This window comes from Leuresthes tenuis, unplaced genomic scaffold (assembly GCF_036924035.1).
Source record: "Leuresthes tenuis unplaced genomic scaffold, fLeuTen1.0.hap1 SCAF_6, whole genome shotgun sequence".
NCBI lineage: Eukaryota > Metazoa > Chordata > Actinopteri > Atheriniformes > Atherinopsidae > Leuresthes > Leuresthes tenuis.
In genome coordinates, this window is record NW_027325360.1 from 26,626,213 (window position 1) to 26,646,751 (window position 20,539).

Genomic DNA, 20,539 nt, shown 5'->3' on the forward strand with positions numbered 1-20,539 from the left:
CCTAAAATATAACTCTTTGCATTTACTTTAAAAAGAAACTCTTTCCCCTCAACATTCACAACACTCCGATGATGAAACATACACTGAGTTCGTAAAGCTTTTATTAGTTTGTTTTTCTTGCACTTTGCAGTAGTAAACACTGCGTGTTATGTAAGTAATTCCTGTGAAAGATCCCCTGGAACAAGCAGCATCACGGGAAGCACTGTGTCTTGTATCTGGCTGTGGCAACAGCAGTTTGTCTGAAGTTACTAGAAAAAAGATGCATCGTGTTGAGCATGAGCGTGACAGCCACTGAGGATTTAAAAGGAGAAGAGTGCCACCTACTGAGACCCCTCACATCCAAGCAAAGAAGTATAATCCCAGACAATCCTCAGAATGACATGAGCACCGCTCAAAAAATACAAAAACCTCTCATTTATTTAAAAGGGCAACATTGTGTTGGTATATAGTGGAAGACAGGATGCAAAACACTCACAACAGTAAAGATGAACGGTCCTGAAACAAGGTGAAGGTGGAGTTCAGCTGAAGTGAATGGACATGAATTATGCTTTATTAATTAAGAAAATGTATATCTTTGCAGTATAAATAAACAAATAATAGCCTTATTCATTTTAACAGTCATTGCATAGCGCTATTGCAGTGGAAATGAATGTCCTCATTGTCCAGCTGAGCTGTAAAAGCCTCTGACTGAAGGCACTCTGAACATAACTTTCTGTTTTTTGAGGCTGTGCAGTGTTGTCCATTAGTTCTAGTAACTTGTGCAGCATTTGCCAGGGGCTCCAGGGCAGTACCCAGCACAGAGCCAGCTTTCTTCCTCGGTCAAACTTCTGTTTTTTTTTAGTCACTGGCTCAGATGCTGCTGACCCAATATCCTCAAGAGGTAGAGTCTGCTCTGTTCCTTCTTTTGAATAGTCTCAGTTCTGTTTCTCTAGTCCAATCTGTTGTCCTTGAACACACACTTAGACTGCAGAAATAGTGATTGGCTTATTTCTACTTCTAAAATCTACAACCATATCCTTTGTCTGATTCACAGTCAAGATGAGGTGATTGTTCACCCACCATCCTTCAAAGCAGTCCACCAGTTCCCTGCATTCAGCCTCCTCTTAGTTTTCACTCTTGATTTACAGTATGAGCTATGTTCCAGACTTCATCCATGCTAATTAATTTTTCTTGGCAACGGAAATTACATTATCATTGAATATAAACTAAAAAAACTTCAACCTCGCTCATATTTGGAATCAGTGTTAAGGGCCACATTTAGTCCAAAATGAACAAATGCAGATCTGTTATTGACTTTGGGCTGCATATGACGGTGCATAGGGATGCTGGCAAACGTGACCAAAGGATGATTTGAATCACTTCTTCTTTGAATGTGTAAGGTCGAAATGGGGTAGTTTGGGAAAACTAATAAGGAGCCTCCCTGTTTGCCTCATTATAGAGAACTGTTGAGACCCCAAGTCTCAATTGGCTTGAATTGGACTATATTACTTAAGTGCCTTGAGATGACAATTGTTGTAATCTGGCGCTATATAAATAAAATTGAATTGAATTTAATTGAATTGAATCAAGAATCAGCTGAAACTGTCCTCTGAAACACCTCAGACTCCACCAGGGTAGAATAGGAGATGGAGGACACACCACCACTATCCTGACCTGGATGAAAACATGATAACTCTTCCAGGTTGTCTTGCAGCACCATAAACACCTCTGATAATTAATTCAGCCCTAATTTATTGCATCTCTTTTCTCATTTATTTGCATCTTTTTCCTAATTCCTGTGTCAACAGAATCGCAGCCTCTTGTAACAGAGTGCACCAAACACCCGCCTGCAACAAAGATATTTACCTTCTCTGATGCTCCAAAAGTTTCCTGTTCTTAATTCTCCATCAGAAACCCTGCAGAGCACTGCAAACATTGCGCACAGACACCGCTATGAGCGCCTACATTAGCATAAACACATATTCTGAAGCTTTGATTCAAATTTTAGCTCTCTTCCTCTGCTTCTCCTCCTCTGCTTCGCACACACTCACGTACACACACCTGTCCTCCTCCCTTAGGCATATCTGGTAGAAAACGATCCCTCTTCTTTCCTGTCAGTGGGAACAAATGAGCCGGTGCATGCTTCTTAGTGTGTGAGTGTGCGTAAGTGTGCAGGGCCAAACTTCCTGTCTGTCTGGCCTTCCCCTCCCTAGTTACTTCCACCCAAAAAGTCACGCATAAACACACACACGCACCTGCTCTGCACCGTTACCCTCTGACAGATCACTGACATGCTGTCTCTAGGCTGTGCTGTAGTGCATAGGTGTGTGTGTGTGGTCACAGACACCCCCCCCCCCACTGTGTCAGTCTGGCAGTTGCCATTTCTCAAGGAGCTGTGGAAGGGAGGGAGCGTGGGGTAAGGCTGGAGGGAGGGCGAAGGCCTTGATGTGAGTGTTTTTGTTGTCAGAGGGTTTATTAATAAAGATGACCTCAGCCAGTGCTGCCCAGAGGGTTTAGTGTGTGGGTTTGTGCTCCTTCTTTCTTTGCTCTGACTCTTTGATCTTGCCAAATAATTATTATTTGATTATCCAAGAGAAAGAATTCAGTTTTTAAGTATTCATAAATTCTACTAGCCACTCCTCTAGCTTTTTCCTTTGTAATTTAAAGGTGGTTGTACTCTGTGTGGATTTGTAATGCTTCTCTGCACTCTTTGCATGAATGCAACTTTATCTATGTGTGGGTGGGCGTAACAGGGATAATCCTTCACGATATAATTCCTTTGTGTCGCAGCGTCTGTGGATGTGATTATGTCCTTCATTATTTCAGGCTAAACAGGTTGAGTCCTCTTCTTGCGTGTGCAAAGTCAGTCCCCTGCTGTCTTTGTCGGGAAGAACGGATGAACTCAAAAGGATAGAATCATGAGTCATTTGCTGCAACACAAATTTGGTTCATCGACAGAGCTGATACACTCAAATCGCATCTTTCCAACCCATCTTGTGGTCTGACAGTGTAAAGATAACAGGAGAAATATCTCTTTCAGGTTTTGCGAAAATTTTTGCCAGTGTATATGTGGATTATGCACACAGGCAGGATGTTTCCAAGCCCTTCTTTTAAGCACAAGAGTTGAATTGTGTTGGATAACAAAGCAAAGCAGAGTTTTGACCGTCAACTAAACCTATTCTCATCCTTATTTTTAATGTCACTTCTTGCTTTAGGTCTTGCACTATCATCTAGTGACACAGAGACCTTTGCAGCCACTATAAAACATCCTTTTCTTTAGTACCTGCATGCTTTTGAAAAAAAATGTAGGTCAGGGTAGAATTATACCACAGGACTGTTACTGTAGCCCAATAGCCAATAGAAATAACTTGCTGTGTTTGTTTCTACAAATCAGTGATATATGTAATGTAATGTCAGCCTTGAGGCTCTCCCACCTTGTCATGAACATGAGTCTGAAGGACTATATTTTGTATCAAACCAATACAATTTCCTGACCCAAACCAATCACTTTTACAGCCTGAACTCAGCTTTGTATATTGGGCTTCTTAGAATACATGATAATTTGTGTTTTGCTGTGCTGATGTGATGCAGTATGATTGCATGGTTTGACTTCAAATAGGGCCTCTAGTTTAAAGAAACTTGTGAAGTGTAATTATTCATAACTGTGGCGATTTTCAAATGAGAATAACCTCCATTTGGATGAAGTGAGTTTAGTGACCTCCTCAAAGAACGACTTATATTATATTGAAGAAAAAAAAAGTTTTATTTTTTTATTATATTTCGCATAAGTGAGGGGAGGCTCATGTAAATGTTTGTAATTGAGATAGTAGAGGTGGTTGATCTAATTTGTTTAGCTACTGAAAACTCCCCACTCTACCTGTCTCTGAGGGCTGGAGCTGGAGCCTGAGGAGGACAGCCAGGCAAGCAATGGGCCCCCAGGGGTCTGTGAGTTACCATGGAGGGAGCTGGCTCCCAAGCCACACTGAGCACTGTGGCCTTTACGAACGGGGTCACCCTGCAACAGTCACGAAATGAGACACAATGAACTCACACTGTTACACACACATCACCATCACATGTTACAGTGCACGTGTATTTGCATCAAGCTACACACACCCATATCATCCAGCAGGAATATGGATACGATTCACATAGGACCGCACACACATAACTCACATTCCGGGGAGTAGATGCATGAATTGATCCACGCTCACATACATTACTCTTCTGTCTCCCGCTCTATCAATAAACTTCCATCCATGTTGGGCTGCCCAGCTTTTTGCTATTTCAGCTGCAGCACCGAAACTCAGCCTGGTTACATTTTGTTGAACAGACAGCAGCAGCACTATGAGAGGAAAGCTAATGAAACAGGTATACCTTGCCTCTGGTTATTTCACAGCAGATGAAGAAAGATCAGACTCACTTTGACCTTGAATGAGTCTATGAAATGATAGACTGTGCCCAGAACAGCTGCTTGTTTATCCAGTTTACTTGTTCGCTGGCGGTTGCTGTTGTTCTTCAGGGCCCACGCAGGACCTGAAATGCCCTGCACTCCCCCATAATGGGCGAGGGCCTCCTTCGGGGAGACGTTAACACATACCGCTTTCTCATCTCTGGAGTGTTCAATCACATATATTGTCAAAACCAACAGTGTGAAATTACAAAGAGGAAAACTAAGTACTTTTAATGAATGCTTTTTTTCTCTCTTTGCACACCTAAGCATATCTGACAATAAAGAAGATTTTCTTTAATAAACCTACCAGGTCAAGAAAATTTGTGGCATAAATGACTGAGACAACCCACAGCAGAGAACAAAGTGCCTCTGTGTGGGAATTCAGTGATGACAGAGATCATAGGCATAAAGGCATAAAAAAAGACAAAGTTCACATTCAGTAATATACCACACTTTATCAGTACTTCATTTTTTCTATTATTTCCCAAATCTTAGCTGCTATTTAGGTACTGTGGGTACTAAGGATGGGTTGTGGCATGAAGATAAGTTGTTAAAATGCTGACCTTTGTTTTGCAGCAGCACATTTCAGCGCTCACAAAAACAAGGTCTTTCACTTTATGGAAAATTTGACTTGTGAGTTGACACCCATGAAGTGCACGCAGTGAGAAAAGCCGAGATCCAGGAGAGAAAGTTGTCCAGTGAAAAGCTATGTATGGAATATTGTGTTTTTTTATTAGAGGGCACCTCAGCAGGAGGGATTTGTTTGGCTTTACTCCTTTATGAGACAAATATTGGGACCAATCTCCTCATCGCCCTCATCGCTCTGGGCCTTGTTGCAAAAAGTCTAGGGGAAAAGCCAGTGCTTCACCATCACATCCTGCCTTTCTTGTAAACAGATGTTTTACTACAACACATACCTACATGTATGCACTCAGAGATCTCTTAACACTTGTACCCAACCCATTCATTTTCTAGAGCTTTCCTCAGAAATAATCTTCAATTCAAGAGAAATAACTTGAAGTCAGTCGTATTCGTGTTGTGGAAAAATGTGAGAATCTTTCTTCTCGTGTGTGTCTCCTCCAGTTTAGCTCCTACACCAGGTGCTGTTCAGTATCTCGTGCCCACCACGGCTCCTGTGGGTTCTGGCACAGTGAGAATAATAATCACAGCTCCTCAGCTCATACCAGCATCAGATGCCAAAAGTAATGACGCAGACTCTCCTCTTCACACAGAAAATGGGTGGAGGATAGTGGAAGAGTCCTATTTGACAAAAAAAGTATATAAAAGACTATCACTTTATCTGTCAACTCACTGTTTTTATTTACTTTTTTCACGATGCAGAGACAATATGGCTTGAAAGTGTTCGCTCACACATTCCAGAAACTTGGACGGCAGGTTCTGACTGACCGCTGTGCCAGAGGCTTTGATAGCGTCTGCACTGTGGATAGCAGTGACAAAGTTTGGAGCTGGCAGTGTGAGAGTTTTCCTTTGATACTGGTAATGTGTGAGCAGTCATAAAATAGAAACATTAAAAAGTTTACTATCTTCTGAACAACAACAATCTGTCTGAGAGAGGCACTACAGAGAAGTCAGACGCTTTGCATCACTGACAGGCTGCTTTACAATTTACTGAATCGTTTATTTTCTTAAGTGATTTTCCCTTGTGCAGATTTGGTTTCTCGAGTGTCTCATTTTTAGATAACGTAACAATCTGAGAGATATTCATAACATTAATTATTCACCGTATTAACACTGAAAAAACACTGTAACAAAAGCATTATGAACTGTTATCATCACCATGTCATCCAGGGCTCTCGAGATCCCACTTTATTGATTAAAATTATACACCACTATTTTAGATAGACAAATGTCAAGAAAAAAAGAGCATCAAAACCAGAAATCTGGTCTTGTATTTTCCTAACCCACTTGATCGGAAGCAGGGCCAATGAGAACGAGTAAGCTCACTTTTATCGACTCTACTAAACAAATTTATTTCATGTCAGACCTGTGTCTTCATCCCTAATGTGTGCTAATTCAATTTAGATTGTTTTAGACCATTTTTATTGAGCTACAAAAGGCTTGTAATACTTTTCAGTGCATTAGTGTTCTCTGACACCTGCCAAGTCATCATATATGATCTTTTTCAGATCGAAGTTTCTTGGGTTGTGAAAAATTCATTTACCTGGTATTTTTCCGCCATTTTTGGTACTTAGGATATTTCAAATTATGGTGATCCATCATTGGACTTTAAGATGTCTCTTCTTCTTTTTACCTGCAAGCAAGTGGCTACATAATCCAGGCGAAGGGGTTTTTCACAGCTTGGCAATCCAATAGTTGCTGATGATATCGCTGACCTATAAAGCCAGGGGCTTCCGTTTACATAATTAATTTGAAATATTATATTCCAAAAATTGACAAAATCTTTCTTTGTTAGGTTATCAGCCCTGTCATTATGAACAATCACACATCTCTCAAATCTTGTAACATATGGTTATAGAGAAGACATGATATTTCTCATGTGGAGCGAAGCACGAGGACAATGTTTTTTTGGATATCGGTCATGTTTAGTTTACACTTGAATAACTGACCCTTCAGCTGACTGTTGACAGCTCTCATGAGGGATCTTAGTAGGAATTGACTCTTTCATTCAGTCAGGCTAATAATGGCCACAGCTAATGGTGTCCACCCTAATTTTAGCTTGTACATCAAAACCTGTGGGTAATGGGCACTTAGAGGCATCACAACTCACAAGTAAATCACTCTGGAAGACAAAACCCTTTGAAGTCAAGTTTTGCAGCTCAATCATTTTTTACTTTTCGAAGGGCTTTTAGGTGGGTGCAATGATGGAGAGTTGCTTTTCGGTTGGCTTTCACTGCTCAGTTCTAGTTCTGCCCTTGGCCAGATGTCCACCAAGGAGATCATGTATATAGCTCTACTGTATGTGTGTGTTTGTGTTGTTAGCCAGGTTTTCGGAGATCGCTTGCCTCTAACAGGCACTGGCAGGCATTTTGCTGGACTTTATTGCCACACGCCTCATTCAATCCTGCCATTGATTAGAGCTGCCACTGCTGGCATGCAAACGTTCACGTGCAGTCTTACGAGGCAGAGTTTGGCACATTCTCAAAGCCGTAGTCTTTGCATGTGATTAGCATCCCATTGCGTTGTCTTGTGCAGCGATCAAACAGAGTGTGGAGTTGGGCTCTTGTCTGGGCTGATTGGAGGAAGTGACGAGTACAACATCGCTCCACTTTTATTCTGCTCATCAGGGTGCTGTCAGCTCAGACAATGTCAAATCTGCTGCAAAGCAATTAAAACCCTGGGCTGTCACAATTGAGCCTGATAGAGAAAGCTCATATAGTGGGAACACGCAGGCAAACACATCAACACAGATTCAGGTGGACACTGCCTTGCCCACAAACATGAGTATAGAACATATCCACCTACACACATGCGCACATATTTTACAATAAGCATGCAGGCGATTAGCTTACAAAGTGCAGGTTTAAACAGTTAGTCATTGCTGATTCACAAGCGACTGCCTGGATTCCACACAGCCACTCACCACGCTGCCTATCAAACACACAGGCAGCCAGCAGCTGGAGGTGTGTGTGTGCACGTGTTTATATGTATGTGTGCAGGTGTCCTGCTTTTTAACCAGATCTCTCTGCTGTTCATCTCACTCCTCCTCCCCCTTTCATTGTGGCCTCATGTGTGAGTGCGCATGTGCATGTGCTTATAGCTTTCTTTATTTTAGGTGTAGACCGTGTGGACGTGTATGCGTATTTATATGTGAGCTTGTGTGGAGCTTGGCAGGGTTTCGGCTGCCGTGTTGTCCAGGATGAAGCCAATGGAAAGCTGAGGTCTGGATGACTTTCTTATTTAGGAAAAATTCACCAAAGATGGCTAGTCTGCTGCTGTGCTGTCACATGTGTATGGGAATCTGTTTGAGCTCATCCAGCCATATAGGTAAACAAGCCAGTGACCTCAGGAGTAGCGACATGTTTCATTTTGTCGAGATTTTTTTCCCTCTTAGTGTATTTTTACCCCCTGCTGCTGTTACAGCTTCAGCAGATGTGCCGCTGGTTTAGTCCCAGGTGGGGATACTAAACGAAGGGTTAAACATTTTACCAGAAGCAGTTAGCACACACTCATATGGTGACTTACTCAGAAGTGTGAGGTTCCAGATTAAGTGTAAATTAATTTACCAGCACGTAACCTAACTCTATTTTTGAAAGAACTACTGTATAATAGAGTTTCATATTTTATGTGACACGCTTGTTATTTTCTTTTCGCTATCAGGGTTCATCCTGTCCTTGAATGTTCTAGTGCTTTAAAAAAAGCCTTTCAAAAGCAGGTTTGAGATCTTCTCTGCCCATTTAAAACCATGAAAAATCCAATTAACCTTTATGGGTTAAGGAGAGTCTTAAATTAGAATGAAAATATTTATTTTTTTATTTTGTTGGGTTATTTGAAAATGTCTTTGTCAAAAGATTTTAAAAATATTTTTTTTTTTTGGCTCATTAACTTTTGGAGTTATTTTTCTAAAAACTCACTTCCATATTTGCACTGCAGTATTCCAATAACGTTAAGAATGTTTGAATTCAAGAAGCTTCTCATTGTTTCCTTTTTTGTTAGAGTTCTGTGCAAGGTGATGTGTTATTTTAGGGCACACGTGTGGTTAAATCAATAAAGTTTGATTATTAAAACTGTTTTCCAGTCAATAAAGTGGAGCTGAGTTTCCAGTGTCTGGTCTATTGACAGCAGAGATTGAACTACGACGGTGTCAGAGGTTTCAGTGTTGCCTTTGTGTGCTCACTCTTTGTAACTCTAGCCGGCCCATATGCTACTGACAGAATCTGCTCAGCCATCAGCGATCTCATTGTTATTAGTGTGCCATTGATGTTGACATGAATCTCAGGCCCTACACAGCAACATGAGCAGGGACTTTACAATTAGTCATGCAATCTTGAACTATGAGATCTAGTGTGTAGGTATGGATGGCTTTGTATATCTGGGTGTGCCTTTCATTTTTATATTAACTTCACAGCTGCAATTAAAGCAAAATGTCAAGTAATTCCACACTGCTCAGCTTAACTTGATGAGCATGTACTGTATTTGTGCCATAGATGCCTTTGAGGACACAGATGCTGGAGAGTCCATTGTACAGGAATACATCGTATCTTGTTTGTTGTATGGCATCATGCACTTTGTTCATAAATAATCGTCTTCGCAAATGAAGAATGATTTCATCTTATGAGGTCCTACATTAGAGCAGCGTGATGAAAACGACAAAATGAAAACAATTTTCCCAAACGTTTTTTTTTACCTTTTATGAGGAGTTTTGGAAGCTGGAAACACACAAGATACATGGTCAGTACCAGCCAATATAGAATACTTGCTATAGTTTCTAAGGGTCTTTGTAATTTCTTCTGCAGAGCCAAAGCAGCCATTTTTCAGTCAAAGTGGGAATTTTTTCAAATTTGGTGGACGTTCTTAGATCACAAAACATGAATGGCTGGAATCCCTCTTTGTTTGGGATAACTTCACTGCACTTTAACTCATTCTTACAGGAAAAAAAGACTGATAAAGTCTTTGCAAACCTAAATATGGTACAATGTCGCTCTTCAGTTTTCTGTGGCAGTTAAGGCTGAACAAATTCTGAGCAGGTGTATCGTCAGAAATTTGCAAAATAGCAAGCAGTGAAACCAATTTTTCTGTAGCCAGTACAGTTGTCAACCATTTCTGGTGGAATTCAGCTGAAGTCTCCTCTACTCTCTGTGTTCACATACATTTTGTTACTTTCAAAGCCAGCTCTCTTGAAGCCATTATGTCATTAATGGACTAACTTTAGTTCCACAAGCTTCCACAGATCAGCGCAACCTCTCATTCGCCACTTAAATAAAACTTCAACCATTGTGATTTTAAACAACAGCCAGTTTTATAACGTTCAAGAAGACTGCAGTTTCCATTAAAACTTCAATGTGTCTTACAGCTCGAATGAGCATATAATTTGCTTTCTTGCCGTCTGAACACAGCCAGTGGGTGCAATATATAGCACAGAGCAGCTCAACATTTGGTTTTTAAAAAGTCCCTTCATTGACAAAGTCACAATTGTAAGTTTGAAGTTACAGTCATGGTTAAGAGGAACCTTGACTTTCAGCTTAACAAAATAAATATTCAGATAAAGTTTAGAGAAATATCTGCATAGGGGTTTCACTGCACCAAATTCTGCATCTGTCTTCATGTGCTCGTTGGATTCAAATTTAACTGTTGCTCTTTAGGATTTGCATGTATATACTTTTATATGTGCATATATCTTGACTCATATTATTTGTGTACTTGAATGGAAAAACTGATTGCTAGGTATTCATAGACACATCAAAATGATTAAAGCTGCATTGTTACTCTCAAGTGCACACACACACACACACATACACACCAACAATCATTATCCCTCTCTTCTTTTTCTCCTTTAGGCCAATGTGACCTTCATCTGAATCAAGTATCGCTATTGAACATTCCCGGAGAAGTCAGGAGCAGAAAAACTGAAAGGGAGATTAAGGAGAAAGCACTCAAGCGCGCAAGGGAGGAGGAGAAAAACAAGTAAGAAAGCACAAACAGAACTAAGGGTGGAGAAGAAAAATGCTGCACTGTTTTTACTCTCTCCTGAAATCTTCCTCATGAAAGAGAAGACAGGAGGAGGAAAAAAAAGGTTTAAAAAAATCTAAAGACCTAAGAGGGAATCAGACGAGGGAAAAGAAAACCACACAAGAGGGGAACACTTGTCAAACCTAGACATAGAAATTATAATCATTGTCAGGAACTCCCAGAAATAAATGACTCCCTGTTAGGCAGAGAAAGAGGAAAGATACGTGAACCATTTATGAGATAAGAAAAAAGAGAACAAAAATGAGAGAAAAGTTAAATTTGTGTTGGAAATTGGATTTTAGATTTCAGACGTCTGTCAGGAATGATGCTGAAGGTTATCTGCATTATTGTGTGAGCGTGTGTGTGTGTGTGTGTGTGTGCGCGTGCGTGCATGCACATCATGTGCAGTATTTTCTGAGTCAAAGAGAAAAGCGACTGTATTTCAACTGAATTCCACATGAAAGAGATAAATGTGTCAGTTCCAGAATAGCCACTGTGAATAAATGTTGGTATAATCTCCATAATTTTTTACAGTTTAAACTGTAACAAAGAGATTTTAGTGAGGTTTATGCTTCCTGAAATCTGATGGGAAGCTCATGAAAATTTAGATCCACCTTCACAGATTTATTTGTGCAAGGCCGTAGAAGCAGCAGGGAGTGTTTTATAGTTTTTGCCCTCGGTTTCTTCGTACAGGCAAACCTGCATTTTACACCTAGTTACATTTTTGCCAAGAGTTGAGAAAAATGAATAATGGCACTCTGGTATCTCTCGAACCAACGTGAGGCATGACACAGGGGGCAGTTTTCCACTGTTTTACGACTCAACTCCCAACGATTATGTGTTATGTGCCACATTAGGTGTACTTTTTTTTTTAATTTTCAGGAATGTTTCTGCTATAATGGTTGCTGCTGTAGACGAAGAATTGAGTTATGATCAGTAATCTGAGATCTAATCTGATACAAAGCTATGTTTATTCTCATGATGTAATATTCGATGTCAATGCATGCGTTACTGTGTGTTAGTTTGTGGGTGGCCACTACTTTTTTTAAGTGTGTGATGAAGGACTCTCTCACTCGCCATCAGTTGTCTGCCTGATTGAGCGACTGGGAGCTCCAGCAGGCTGGAACAAATAGCCTATGATAAAAAAAGAAAAGTCATTTGTATCCTAACTTCTGTGGATAGAATACTGAGACCAGCAAAGGAAGAACGTACTCAAACACAAACATACACACACGTATGGCATAATAATGAGAATGACCAGGCCATGCACAAATGTAGATACAACGCTGCGGCGTCAGACACATTCTTCTGTTCCTAAATCTTAGTTTTCTTTCTTGAAGTATCTATTTCTCTTTCTAGCACAGGCACAACACACTGATCCCTTGTTCGTTCTAATAATTCTCGTACACGCTATCTGTGACTCTCACGGTGTGTGTTTATCTCAGTGAGGATATTGGTTGCCAATCATAAATAGCTTCTCTCTGATGGGATGCCATCACAGGCAAGCGGAGAACTCAGGGGAGGAAAGGAGGGGGTGGAAAGAGAAAGTGAAGTGTGTGTGCGAGGGAAGGGTGACGGAGAATACAGAGAGCTCAAGAGAGCGATTGAAGGAGCAAAAGGTAGAAAAACGCAAGACAGATGGAAACACGGTTATCTGCATCACGGCATGAGTGACAGGTGTCAGGGATGCGCTCTTAAATGCAAACCCCCATCCGCCAAGCAGGAGAAATAATGTTAAGGCACTCAAACACAACCATGCATGTGGATGGAACTACAACACAAGCTGATGCCATGAAAACAAAACAGTAAATGGGGCTTCATTTACTGCAGTGAAGCTACTGTTGTTTTAATTTTCAGTGCTTTTAACGCAAATCCAGCACTTTCTGCTTTCCCGTTCTGCTGATAAATTCAGTTTATAATGCACATTACCTCTGAGCTAATTAAATCAGTACACCAAGAGTCATGCTACACTAACTTATCTTCTATTACACAAATATTGTTTTGTTTTACAGTTTCAAGGAGTTTCCAATTAGCAGCTTTATCGATCACTCTATCGATCGAGCAAAGTTTTTGCATTGATGCCCCTCTGCCATATAAAGACCTGTAGCCCTCTTCCTTGTAGATTTTTTGATAAGAAGTTTCCTTGATGGAAGATGTAAGTCTGAAGTAATTTAGTTTAGCAGAGCAGAAAGACTGAAAACAAAGCAATCCTGGCTTTGTTCAAATTTAGTAAAACCTACAGTGCCAGCATTTTAAAGCTCACTGTTTAACATGTTTTTAGAATTTCACTCCATCTGCCTAGGAAGTATTTCCAGCAAGTCCTTGTACAAAGAAAATGATAAAATTAAAAAAAAAAAATATGTATATATATATATATACATCCTGGTGATTGAGACATTTTCTAAAATGTAAAAGTGCCATAGTTTCAAACTGTTCACTCAAATGCTCATTTATTCATTGTGAATCCCTCTACTTTGATGTTTGTTTCATTCTTTTAACATTTCCTGAAAAAATGTTCAATATTAAAAACCTTTCAGCTCCTCAAAGAGCTCATTACACTGGATTTTCTTTGGGCTTTGTGAAGCAAGCAGTGTTAAGTTTAACTGGTGATGAATTTTAAAAAAACAGCTAAATAAAGTAAATTAGAGCGTATATCCATTTGTTTGGTTACTGTTGTGGAAGTTCACATTCTCCTGAATTTACCCCAGTATGTATTGGAGTAAATTAAATGTTCCTGTTGATGTTTTTGGGCTTTGTTTCTTAATGCTGACCGCAGTTTTTCTCTCATATGTTATCTTCATATTATATAAGTAGGAGATAATTCTTGCCAAAGTGCCGAAGCACACAGACACACTCAGGTTTCCCTCCATCGAGTTTGATGAGCTGAACGAGCATGAGTGCTCTGCATCTTGCATTGCTCCATCCTGTCTCTGCACGCTGCAGCAGTCTTTGTTCTTCGATCGATTCCAGCTTATCTTCCCGTAAAGCAGGACCTCTTTTCACTCCTCCTCGCTTCACCACCTCATTCGCTCCTCTCCACCCTTCTCATTGCTATCGATCAGCCTGTGTGTTCAACAAAGAAGAGAGCAGGCTGTGGTTAATGTAGAGCCAGGCTGAAGGAGCCTGCCGTACGGTTCCTGTATCGCCTCTCACTCTTAATGGGTCCAATCAGATTCTAATAGACCCTGGCTTACAGCATCAAGGCCCACCACTCTCTTCTGACTGGTCTCACCTTTCACTTCCTTACCTTTCAGCAAATTTCTGTCTGCACTGTATAGTATATCAGCCAAGTTGATTTTTTGCTGATGGCTGTTGATTTGGCAAACTGATATGATAGGGGGTGGGGCATGCATTTATTCACCCAGAAGGTATTAGCTTCTGCTGAGTCTGCACAGGCTTTTGCAAAAATGTCTTGCTTTGCATTTTTCATAGTGATGCCCATTCATTCACGGTAGCTGCTCAGTAGAACCACAGTTGGCTAATTTTGGCCTCTGGGAACTGCCCAGTACCCAAAAACTCAAGTCTTTTATTATGTTCAGACTTCTTTCAGTCACTGAACTCATAGGCTCACAGTAGGTTACGCTTCTTGCTTCAAGGCAGAATAAATGTTGTTGACCCAGGGGGAAAGTGCCTCTCAATTTCCTTCTTGCCTTTGAGAGATTTGAATTGCTTGAATGGTTGATAAACAAATAGAAAAAGGAAACTGGTATTAATCTTTCTGAATTCAGATAGATTTGAGAGAAAAGATAGCATGGTTATAAAAGTAAAACATTTTCTTATCTTTACTTTATTGTGAAAGCAATTTTACAAGAAAAACTAGAAATGATTTAGTACACTATAAAGTTACTTGTAGCTAACGATGCTAATGTTAGCAAACAGGTTATATATTTGTACAATACTTATCACATTTCATTAATACCTTTTCACTTTGCCTTGTCATGTTCTTTTCTCTTTTCTCAAAAATCTGGAAAAGAGTTTAGCTAAACATTAGCATTTAGCATGTTCACTTAGCTTCAGTAGCCACAGGGTCCCTTAAATACACATGTGGTCTTACATTTTAGCGACATATTTCAATCAGTGTTCCCTAACAAATGGCTCAGAACTTCCAAGGAGGGCTGCAAGGAAACTTTGGTGACTTGCAAGGTTATCATAAAGAGATAAAAGATGAAAAAAAATCTCCTTCAAGTAAATTCCACCCATTTTTTTAACGTTTTTGCATGAAACACTTGTTTCATGAAACACAAATTTAGATTTTTTATGAAAAAAAAAGTTCTTCTTCTTCCGCCTCTCATCATTATTAATCTAAACAACCGAACCTGTTTTAGTTTGACAGCTACTAAAACAGGTACATATGTGATACTCTTCAACAATTCTGAAAAAGCTAAAAGTAGTATACTTGAAGTTAATTTCATTAAGTAAGCTTGAGTATAAGTACAAGTATAGCAAGTATACTACGGACCATGTACTCGTAGTGTACAAGAAAGTATACTAATTTAATGCTTCTTCGGACTAAATTTGAACTTTTTTAAGTTTATAAAAGTATACTTTTACAACAAGTACACTCATCTATATACTACTAGTGTACTAGTTATATACTTCCAGTCCACATTTTAGTTTATTGAAGTATACTTTAAGTATACTTTTATGAACTTAGAATTACTAAAACTAAAAAAATGCTATTTTCTGCTAGTTACTTAGCATATTACTTGCAGTACACTATTTATATTTATGCATTTGGCAGATGCTTTTATCCACAGCAACTTACACTGTTAGGGTAAGGGGGTCTTGTCTAGGGACCCCAGCTGGAGGTAGTACTTTTCATGCAGGGGATTTGAACGCAGGTTACCCACATGAAAGGTGGCAATCTTACCCCTGCACTATCCAGTCCCCTATTCTTTATGTATGTATACGAGTATATATACTAGACAGCAATGTACTTACAAAATCACAAGACAGAATGCTGAGAACAAGATTGATATATTTTTCTAACATTTTAAAAGATACTGTACAGTGTATTTACAAATACCTGCTTAAATCATTAAAGGTGTGTATTTCAAAAACAAAGAGCCTCTATGAAAGCAAGACTTCTTTGCTGAGTCAACAACTTGACCTTATTCTATACTTGGATCGAGATAAACTAAATATTAGTACTTTGAGGAAGAAAGAAGTAAAAAGTATACCAAAGTACAAGTATAAGTTTAGTATTAAAGTGTAAGTCTTAGCATTGATGTACTTATTCGTGGACCTGTCTTTATACTTTTCAGTATAAGCCAAGTATACTCACTATACTATTCTTAAGAATATAAAATATAGTGTATAAAAAGTAAACTTCAAGTATACTGCCTCAGTTTTAGTATAAAACAAGTATACTCGTAGTACATTTGGATAAAGTACTTTTTGCTATGGGTTGTACACAACATCTGATCAACACAAACACTTACTGAGAGAAGCAGTTTGAATTCAACTGCAGCAGCTTTGCGCTGGTCAGCAGTCATGCTTGCTGAAAGAACGCTTATCTTGTTAAAGTGCTGGACCACACAGCTTAGCGTTTTGCCGATTTAGTTTGTAAAAACAGTATGGCTATACTGTATAAATACATACACACACTGCTTTTCCTCTATCACTCTATAAGGATCTCTCCCCGGGCTGCCCACCTCTGAGAGGTGCGTGGGCTGCGGCTGTAGGAGTCCAGCTACGGGTAACCTTTCTGCCCTGTGGCCCCTCACTGGGATCCAGTGCTCTGGACTCAGTGTGAGCTCCTCCCAAAAGAAAAGGTTTGAATTGAGGAGAGAAGGCAGCGAGAGCGGAAAGGAAGAGGCAAAAGCGCTACCGGACAATTAGCCCCCCAAGGAGCACAGTAGGTGGTCTCCCCAAGCCAGGATATACTACGAGCATCTCAGAGACTGGCAGCCAGCTAGAGCAACCGAAGTGAGAGGGAGATGGTGTGTGTGGGGGCGTGTGCGTTGTGCTGATTGTAGTGTTTTGCATTCACACGCCCAGCGGTTGTTGTTCCGAAATGAGACAGTATGTCTGGTGCCCCTAGGCATCAATACGACTATTTCTATTATTCAGAGCTGATTATGGTGCTAAATCATACAGCAGTGAATACTTTTTAATGAGCTTTGAAATAAAACAGAGAAACTTTGTCTTACTCTGACTGGTGGGGAAAAGGAGCATATTTGAGTGATTTGATTAGTGTGCTGGTGTGTGAGGGGCAGGTTGCAACATATGTGAATAGTAAATATAAATAAATGAGTATGTGTGAGAAAGACTGCGGGTGTGCATATGACACGTGATAAAACATCCCTCTCATGTTTTTTTATTTCTTGTGTACAGAGCATGTGGTGTTTCCACATTAATTATAAATGTGTGCACGCAGCAGACCGTATACATGAGAAGCCATTATATATCTACATTATATAAAGAATGTAGATGTAAACAAAAAGCTGCGTTTGTCTGAATGGAATTTTGTGTGTTTTTGTAAGTGTGTGTGCTAACCTTCTGCTCATAAACTAGGCTGTTGCCTTGAGCAAGGCTGATCGACATGTAATCATGGACTAGTGTGCACACACTCATGCATGTGCATTGATGATAGGTCAAAGCACTATCCCAACATCCCCCGGGTCTGCACACAGGACAGGCAGGTCGAGGCAGGGCAGGGCAGGGCGCACATGCTTTTTATGATTTCTCACTGCACTCATGAGCTTGTCAGAAACAAGAGACGCCATGCTGACAACACAAGGTCGAGCAGAGACAAAAAGGGATCTAGATGGAGAGGACAAGAGATAAAAAAAAAACAGACTTTGTGTCTGCTTGCAAATAAGTGCTTACTGCAGGCTTTTTGCAGTATTTTCCTTTCTCAAATGTCAAGTAAACTAAAAAAAGTCACAATAAAGTTAGAAGTTTAGATCTTCGGGGTGTTTTCAATTGGCTGTATGTCAGTTATACTGAGAAGTGCTGAAATAACCGATAACATCAAAGCAGATGTTCACCCAATCAGTCAACCCAAACTCCAGTTCCGACATGCTCAAACTGCGATTAATTCCCCAAAAAATTCTGATACATCACTTTGATAATCAGATTAACTTTATGATAATGCATCCATGTTCTGTTTACCTTTCTGCTTTCATTTTACCATATCTAAACTAACTCATCAGAATGTTCAGATTTAGTAATTGCGTAATCAGTAGAGACCAACAAGCATTGAAATAATGTTGTCCGAGCTTGTTGTAGAGTTTTTAATCTGATCTAATATTCTGACAAGATCTGCTCATTTCACTGATTATAGATTTAATCACAGAGGTTGATGCACTGATGGAATTCTCTGCTCCAATGATTGGCTGGAATTAAAACTGTAGAGCTCCAGGGTACAGAGTTGAGATCCAACTTGATTAAAGCTGTTTATGTGCAATGAAAACTCCTCTATAACTCAGTGTTTGGTCTTGTCTTGGGTTGGTTGTCATCTCCTCGAGGCTTATAAGAATGGCAGCAAAGGAGTTTCATATATTCAGTCAGACATCCGTCAGATATCATTGAAAAAGCTATTATGTTAGCACTCAGCTGTCTATGTACGCAACCTGCAGACAAACAGCAAAAGTACCATTCATTTGAAGATGTATGCATCATTCCATCATTCTATATCACTTTCCTTCTAGCTCTAATTCTGCATTTCAGAGGGGAAATATCAGACTTTTCCGTTTCTTCAGGCTTTGTGTGCACTTTGTGCAGCTAGTGTGCAGTGAGTTTAAAACATTTTTTTCATTTAAATCAGCCACCTGCTGTGGATGGAAGCAGTGGTCTGAACAAAAATATATGGGTTAAAAGTCTCAAGAAAATAAAGATGGGCCGAGATTCAGCAGTCTGCAAAAAACTGTCTAAAATAACGTTTATCCAATGTAAAACTGCAAAGACTTTGAATATTCCATCATCTACAAAATATAATATCATCAAGAGATTCAGAGAATCTGGAGACAAGGGACAAGCTGAAGGGACAAGCTGAAAATGAATAATGGATGTTTTTGATCCTCTGGCCGTCAGGCAGCACTGCATTAAAAAACAGACATGATTCTATCATGGAAATAACATCATGAGCTGAGGACACTACCAGAAATCACTGTCTGTGAAAACAGTTCATCGTACCCCCCTCACACACACATAAATGCAGATAGTTCTTTATCGTGCTAAGAAGCAGCCATATAGAAACATGTTTCAGAAATGCCACTTTTCTGGGTCAAAGCTTATTTAAAATGGACTGAGGCAAAGTGGAAAACTATTCTGTGGTTAGAATAATTTCAATTTGAATTTCTGTTGTTTTGAAATAAATGGACACTATATCCTCTGGACTGAAAAGGAAAGGGACCATTCAGTTTGTCATCAGTGCTCAGTTCAAAAGCCTGCATCTCTGATGGTATGGGGCTGCATTAGTCTATGGAGCTGGTATTTTATTCTGTTTTTAATTTACATTTGACACATCATACCAACTTTTTTGGAATAGGGATAGTATAGAACAAATACATGAGTCAACTCTGGCATTGTTTCAGGATGTTTTTTGAGTTCAGTTGTTGTGCCCAGTCTCCCATCTGCTTCCATCACACGTGAGTCTTTCACTGCAGACCAAAAGCACAGATGGTCCCACCGTCCGATTCGCTGGACGTCAGTCTGTCCAGTTTCATCTCACCCTCACCCCCCTCTTTATCACTTCCTCAGGTCTGAGCAGGTGTTTGGCCTGGAGTCAGAGCCCAAATCAGATCCATTTCATCTGTAATCAGCTGGAGCCCCTGGCACTGATGGAAGAGATCAGAGCACTGATCAAAGAATTATAAGCTGGCCACGCCTGGCCAGCCGAGCATAACAACAAGAACAAGGCGGCGAAGCGGACTCTGGGGTGGGGAATGGGGGCAAGTGAGCAAGAGCTACAGTGCAGAGGGGATGAAAGGAGAGAAGATGGAGATTTGAAGGCTTACAGAGTCTCTCAGGGCAGGGACATGAAAGAAGCAGGGCTCTGAGGGAGGTAGTGGTCAGGGCGGCTAAGATATTACACAGCCAGCTCTCATGGGTGTCTCTTTTTTGTTTTTGTTTTATTTTGATATTTCAAGTCAGATGCCATGCTGAGTTCCGCTTCAAATCAAGGTAATTAGGATGGGCAGTGAATTCTAACTGCTTATTGTTTATTGAAATGCTTATTGACCCTGACCTAGTTTTCTATACTTAAGTGTGAGCAAATCTAGGAAATCATGTGCTCAGGTGCATTCAAATTGATAGGTGGTGCACATATTGATGATAGAGGTGTTAAAGGGGATTTCAAGTTGTTTTTTTTGTTTGTTTTCTTTTAAAAATAGCAAAGTATCGAATGTTTCAATGGGACGGAACATCTGTCAGGATCGTATGGTCCTTTGCATTCATCTTCTGCAGTCATATGCACTCTGTGCAGCTGATCAAATCCCTCTTTGATTATCAGCC

General features: G+C 40.0%; 1 protein-coding gene across 2 annotated transcripts in view; it reads left to right on the forward strand.

The window, feature by feature from the left end:
* Positions 1-20,539, forward strand: part of sema4c (sema domain, immunoglobulin domain (Ig), transmembrane domain (TM) and short cytoplasmic domain, (semaphorin) 4C) — a 90,248-nt gene that overhangs the window by 18,690 nt on the left and 51,019 nt on the right. Inside the window, exon 2 of one of the 2 annotated variants that reach the window (XM_072388486.1) lies at positions 10,909-11,035. The exons of the other annotated variant lie outside the window; for it this stretch is intronic. The gene's annotated coding sequence lies outside the window, so the exon portion shown is untranslated. The remainder of the gene's footprint in view (positions 1-10,908; positions 11,036-20,539) is intronic. 2 annotated transcript variants of the gene reach the window in all.